This window comes from Saccostrea cucullata, unplaced genomic scaffold, assembly GCF_032062105.1.
Source record: "Saccostrea cucullata isolate Sc308-1 unplaced genomic scaffold, CSIRO_AGI_Scuc_v1 ctg14576, whole genome shotgun sequence".
In the NCBI taxonomy this organism is placed as follows: Eukaryota; Metazoa; Mollusca; class Bivalvia; order Ostreida; family Ostreidae; genus Saccostrea; species Saccostrea cuccullata.
The window spans coordinates 8,898-15,742 of NW_026919559.1; the positions used below are offsets into that span (position 1 = coordinate 8,898).

Sequence of the window (6,845 nt, forward strand, 5' to 3'; positions counted from 1 at the left end):
TTTTGGTCACTTAAGATGGTAGGGCGGGATTTCTGCCCCCCCCCCCCTCCCCCTACCCAACCCACCACTGCACGTGTGTTATACGATGTGCTTACACTTTTTAAAATAAGGAAAGTTAAAGACTGATAAAAATCTTATGACAATGTTCTTAGTAAGATCAGAAGTTTAAGACTTTTATCAAAACAAAACAAAAATTAAAAAAAAAAAATAAATAAAAAATAAGAAGAAAGGAAAAAAATTTCTGTACGACTATTTGTTTTCAGATTAAAGTAAACGCCATTGAATTTCGACGTGACTTTAATGCACAGTCGTAGTGTTAAGGCTTTGCACGTTTCAAGGTTGTCAATCATTTGTCGCTTAAAGTTTTTATTAAAGATGCCATTCCAAATTCGCTGAGAATTTCTTCTACGACAGTTTTCTCTCCCGCCAATTTTAGTTCTTTTCGGAACGCGGAAAATACGTTATGCTCATATAAAGGCCGAGGATACACGTGTTCGCATAACGTAATAGTGAATCGACATAATGTAGAAGAGTGCGCACAGTATGACATGAGCTTTTCACATAATATCATAAAGAATTGACGTAATGTAATGAAAAGTTGACACAATGTAATTGTTGTTTAATTACATGTCATAAACAGTAAATATAACGAATTGGAAGTTGACAAAATATAATTGTAGTATGTGTAAATGTCATATAGAGTTGACATAATGTAAAGGAAAGTTGACACGATGCAAGGGTTGTGTGGGTTAATGTCATAAATAGTTGACATAATGTAATGGAAGGCTGACATAATGCAATAGTATTGTGGGTTAATGTCATAAAGAGTTGACATAATGTAATGGAAGGTTGACACAATGCAATAGTAGTGTGGGTTAATGTCATAAAGAGTTGACATAATGTAATGGAAGGTTGACACAATGCAATAGTAGTGTGAGTAAATGTCATAAAGTGTTGACATAATGTAGTGGAAGGTTGACGCAATACAATGTTGTGTTCTGCTATAAGGCAGTGACGGCGTTCCATAGTTGGATATTGTGACCATTTTAAATAGTCGTTAATGATCAACTAAAACTAAACAATAAAACAAAGAGGTTAACTAAAGCTTATCTAACATCAACTTTTCTTGCTAAAATAGTAAGGGATAAGATGATGATACAAGGTCATCATCTTCCTGATTTTAAGTCAGCATTTCGCTTATTGGAGTCATAATAATGTGTATGTATCTGGATTTCAAATATAATCTGTCACTCTATTGGTGGGCTGTATTTAGACTGACATGTTTCTTAATTGTGTCATTGTTATTGTACCACTTTGACTATGCATTACTCCCTTTCTCTGATGTAGGGTTAGAATGGTTGACAGGGGATGTCTCATCCTCCCAGGCACCTGATCCCCCATCTGGAGTTCCCAGGGTCAAGCATTTGTCCTGTTCCAGATCTGTATTCTTCACTTATTAGTATCATATTTTTTTTCATTCAATGCAAATAAAAGCTGTGGAACAAAAGATACCTTGCAACAAAATTGACAAATATTTTGCAACCATGCAGGTCCATTTCCCAGAAATTTTGCACACTGCTGAAAAGACCAAGACTAAGGTTATTAAGCCTTCAGTTCAGACATGACAATAAATCATAACAAATTAATGATTCTGGATTAAAATTTATTTCTTATTTAAGTACATAGTTACATATGTACATATCATGGTCTATATGATTGAATGTTAACCATTTTTAAATGTATTTATGCTACATGTACAAGTATATCAATTTGGTAATTTAGATGACCTTTTTTTAATTTTTCAAATATTCCTGCAAAACTACACCTAATTTTTTTCTGTGATAAAATCTTAAATGTAACAAAATATTAAACACTGTATTACTTAATTCAACTACTACCGTATAAGTAGAAATTTTAGCAAGACGCAAATTTAGCAATTTGTCCTTAAAACCTGGTATTTTATTTTTAGCGAGATGTTATTTTTGCGATCTAAAAATGTATATTAAAGAAGCTATTACAAATAAAACGCAATTAATTTTTCGCGAGATTCAATTTAAGCGATCTCGACACTCTCGCTAATAATGCCAAAATTAAATCCTCGCTAAAAATTCTACTTATATGGTATATCAGCAACGAAAGATCTAATGATGATTTTACAAAAGTAAGGAAATTATTTCAAATTTAATGACTTCTAGTGTATCATTCATTTCTTAGGGAGAGGGCTGAAATATGTTTTGCCTACTGCCCTATCCCATTCACTTTGTGGATAAAATTTTGTATAAATCTTTCATAAGTGCATGATTTTCCTCATTTTTCATATATCATCACTTGATGCTAATTACTGTAAATCACTTTTTATTCGCGAGAACTTTATTTTCGCGTAATTACGCGAGACAGTGTGCTCGCGAAAATTTGATTCTCGTGTATAATAATATTCCTTAAGATTATATAGAGAAATAACCACAATTCGCGAAATTTTTGTCTCACTAATCAAGAGTCAATGACTATCTCGCGAAAATAAGGTGTCGCGAAAGTTTAGTGATCTACAGTAAATGTTCCAATACTGTTCATGGTTTAAAGATAAACTATCTATAAATACAGTTGTATCTTGTATAGGAAATAAAATACTATCTAACTTAACTAAATAGCAAGTAAATATTGTATACTATCTAAAAACAGAAAAAAAGGTGAAGGAACATATTGTATACTATGTGTTTAAGAAACATGAAAGCACATATACAAAAAAGTATTAACCCTCAAAGACATTAATTCTCAGCTAAGTAAAACATATTTTTCCTGCAACTATTTTATAATAGGAGAGGCAATGAACAAGAAAATTAAGCAAATTTTGAGATATGGTTGAAGATGAAAATTTTACAAAATAATTGGTAAGTGATTTACAAATTTTGGACACTTCATGCAGGGTCAGTAATTCTTAATGTAAAACTAGCAGTATTCTACAAAAAAATATTATGCATTTCACATTCTCTTCATTTCAAAATATAACAAAAACTGTCTCATTTGACCCCTGGGCACCTCTTTTAAGTAAAAAATTAAACTGATAAGAAGATCTGTCATTACCAAAAATTAAATCAGGTATTTCATGAATTGGTTGAATTACAAAAAAAGTCTGTAAATGAACTATCTTTTAACTAGTTTAGGATGAAAAATTATTTGTTCAGTTGACAAATGATAAAAATATAAAAAAAGAAAAGAAAAAGAAATGATGTGTCAATTTTACAAAAATAACTTCACAGATCCTTCAATGAATACAAGAAAAAATTGCAACTGTCATGATCACTGACCACAAAAAAAAAAATATTCCGTTCTTGGCAAATTTCAAAACTTCTGCACCAAAATACCAGTTTAAAATTATTAACAGATCTTTAACATCTTCAACGTTTGGCATCTGAAATCTCGGTTTGAGAAATGAAATCCATGAACATTTATACATTTCTTAATATGTAGTCATCACAATTTCTGATATGGTTATATCATCACAGTCTACTAGGTGAGGGTTGCTGAGTTTTCCCCCTTTGTTAATACTGAGTTGCAGTTACCGTACAATAATACCTTTATTTCTTAACAGTAGTATCAGATATAGACTTTTACTATTGAACTTTTCTATTAGGCCAGCTCAGTCATTTTGTATATTTGGTGTGTAGTTCACATTTAAAAGTTTGTTTGTATATTTGGTCTGTTGATCCCTCGCTTTTAGAAGCTGGCATATTTCCTGTATGAGTCGATGGGCGGGTTATACATCTGATTATGTCGATCCAGGCTTGGACATGCTCTCCAGAACATTGAAGATCCTCTATTCAACTCACCCTGCATAGATAAACAAATATTATATTTCAATGCTTTTAACCCCTTAAAAACATTTGAAAGGCATTTAAATCATTCTTTTATTTTTATTGTGACACGATAGCGGTGTTTTTCTTTGAAGTTTACTGTTCTGTATTAGCAATACAGAACAGGACTTTGGTGGGCGGAGCTACTTTCCATTCTGTATTAGCCAACTATTCTGTACCTACAATACAGCACGGCCTAAAAATAAATCTGATTCAATTTAGCAAAAGCACGTACAAATAGTACGTGTAAATGCTGACGTTTTCCTATTGTAAATTTTAGAGAAATACCCAGTAGTAATCCTGAAAATGTAAAATGTCAAAATTTCTCATTCACTTTTTAAAAAACTTATTCCACACAGAATCTACGCAAATTCGCAAATTTCGAATAACATAATCTGTAATTTCGATCCAAACGAAAAGAAAATTTGCAAAAACAGAAAACATCCACTCTCCTCGGGCAAAATCATTCAAGTCCATTTATCGCGTTTTAATCCTTTTTCGACAGCCACACGTCTCTTTCACCTCGTTTTAATGTCGCAATTCAATTAGAAAATAAAAATCCGTGATATCAAAGTCCATCGAAGAATTTTCTGTAAATCCTGTTTTTGTAAATCTAGTTAAACCGGGATTTTAAGACCACTGAAATATATTATAATCAATCTGCATCTATAGATCACAACAATGACGGTTAAATCCTCCACTTTATCCATTAAGACTGACTTTACTCGATTACGTCTACCCCGTTAAATTGTCAAAACTAATCTGACCGAATTTTACGTTTTCCGTGGAAATATATATACTGCGGATGCATACTCCCTGTCGGGGCCTCATCTACAGACACTCTGGCGGAAGTTTGGATGCTGCAAAGTTATAAAGTGGGCGGAGTATTTTTGATTGATCGTGTCACAAATCATTTAGAGAACTCGACAGGTTCTCTATCATACATACAAATTTGGGAGTGGAGACTCGTGCTTACGCACTCGTCCACCCCCAAATTTGTACCTACGATACAGAATCCGTCTCGTTCTCTAAATAATACCAACAATGGTGAATAACAATAATAATGTGTCTTTTATGACACATACTTTCCAACATGAATAAATTATAGTAATGGCAATGTAAAGTATATGACTTTGTACACTACTAACAGTCTCATTCTTTTTGAGACAATATTATAAACTACAATGCTCAGTTTTTTTAGACAAGATATGACCTACAATTCTCAGTCTTTTTGAGATGACATATGACCTACAATACTCACAGTCTTTTTGAGATGGGATATGACCTACAATACTAAAAGTCTTTTTGAGACCAGATATGACCTACAATTCTCTGACAGTCTTTTTGAGATGAGATATGAACCTACAATTCTCAGTCTTCTTGAGATGAGATATGACCTCCAATTCTCAGTCTTTTTGAGATGAGATATGGAGTATAATACTCACAGTCTTTTTGAGATTGGTCCAGCAGTCTCGCCAGTCTGCGTAGTAAATCATATAGGGAGGGGATGCAGCTGCCAAACTATAAATAGTTACATTAATGTAGTCAACGATTAGCCAATCTATAAATAGTAACATCAGTGTATAGTAAATCATATGAGGGGAGGCAACAGCCAATCTATAAATAGTAATATCAGTGTATAGTAAATCATATGAGGGGATGCAGCTGCCAATCTATAAATAGTAATATTTATGTTGTCAACGATTAGCCAAACTATAAATAGTAACATTAAGGGACTCCGACCCTCAGCCAAAAAGGACAACTCTTTAATTTATAATTTAATTCAAAAAGTCCTTAAATGAAGCTTGAAAATTAAATCTTTTCATGCAACAATTTTCATTATATGCTTCTCAATGTGCTTCAAGGTTCTTTGAACTTCTCAGAAAGGTCTAATTAAAAGTAGAAATTTTTATCCCGAAAAAGCATTTTTAGGTACCAATGTTTATTAACATGATATGAAATTAGAAGTGATTTATGGAGCTTTGCAAAGAACCTTGAAGCACATTGAGAGGCATATAATGAAAATTGTTGCATGAAAAGATTTAATTTTCAAGCTTCATTCAAAGATTTTTTGAATTAAATTATAAATTAAAGAGTTCTCCTTCCTGGCTGAGGGTCAGAGTCCCTTAATGTAGTAAACAATTAGCCAATCTAAAAATAGCAACATCAGGGTATAGCTAATTATGGGGGGGGGGGGGGGTGCAGCCATCAAACTATAAATAGTAACATAAATGTAGTGAACGATTAGCCAAACTATAAATAGTAACATCAGTGTAAATATATATACATTGTACTATTAATGTATAGTCAGTTGTAAGCTAAATGTAATATTCTATTCCAATCTGTAAATTGTAACATAAGCGTATAGTCAATCATTTATTGGATAAGAAGCAGCCACCAATTTTTAAATAGTAACATAACCCTATTGATCAATGCCTATTCTTTTAATGACACACACACATACAGAAGAATGAATATGGGAGTGGTGATTGTAACCATAAAGTAGTAACAGTTTTAGTTAGGTCATCTTTAAAAAAAATGTTTGATATTCCTCTCAAGACCGACTGAATAAAAAAACTTTTCATTTACCTTCCAGGGTACGTTTTACTAAAGAACTTATGACTATGACCAAATATTTTAGTTGATTTTAAAATTTGTAAAATTAATCAACCTGTTTGAAATTGCTAGTATAAAAACATCTTAAATTCTTTATAAAAAGATTAAAACAATTTTCAAATCAATGTAAAATAAAAAGTTATGAGTAAAATTAAAGTTTCGTCTTAGTCGTCCCAGGACACAATATTTTTTTTCGTTTTAGCTCACCTGAGCCAAAGGCTCAAGTGAGCTTTTCTGATCAAAATTTGTCCGTAGTCTGTGGTTGTCGTCGTTGTCGTTGTCGTCGTTGTTGTAAACTTTTCACATTTTCATCTTCTTCTCAAGAACCAATGGGCCAATTTCAACCAAACTTGCTACAAAGTATCCTTGGGTAAAGGA

At 32.4% G+C, this 6,845-nt stretch overlaps 1 long non-coding RNA gene across 1 annotated transcript; it reads right to left on the reverse strand.

Moving 5' to 3' along the window:
• Nucleotides 1-1,646: 1,646 nt before the first annotated feature.
• Nucleotides 1,647-5,422, reverse strand: LOC134233556 (uncharacterized). Its single transcript, XR_009985026.1, has 2 exons — nt 5,297-5,422; nt 1,647-3,828 (listed from the first exon to the last, which is right to left on the reverse strand). It is a non-coding gene; the product is annotated as an uncharacterized LOC134233556 (long non-coding RNA).
• Nucleotides 5,423-6,845: the final 1,423 nt, after the last annotated feature.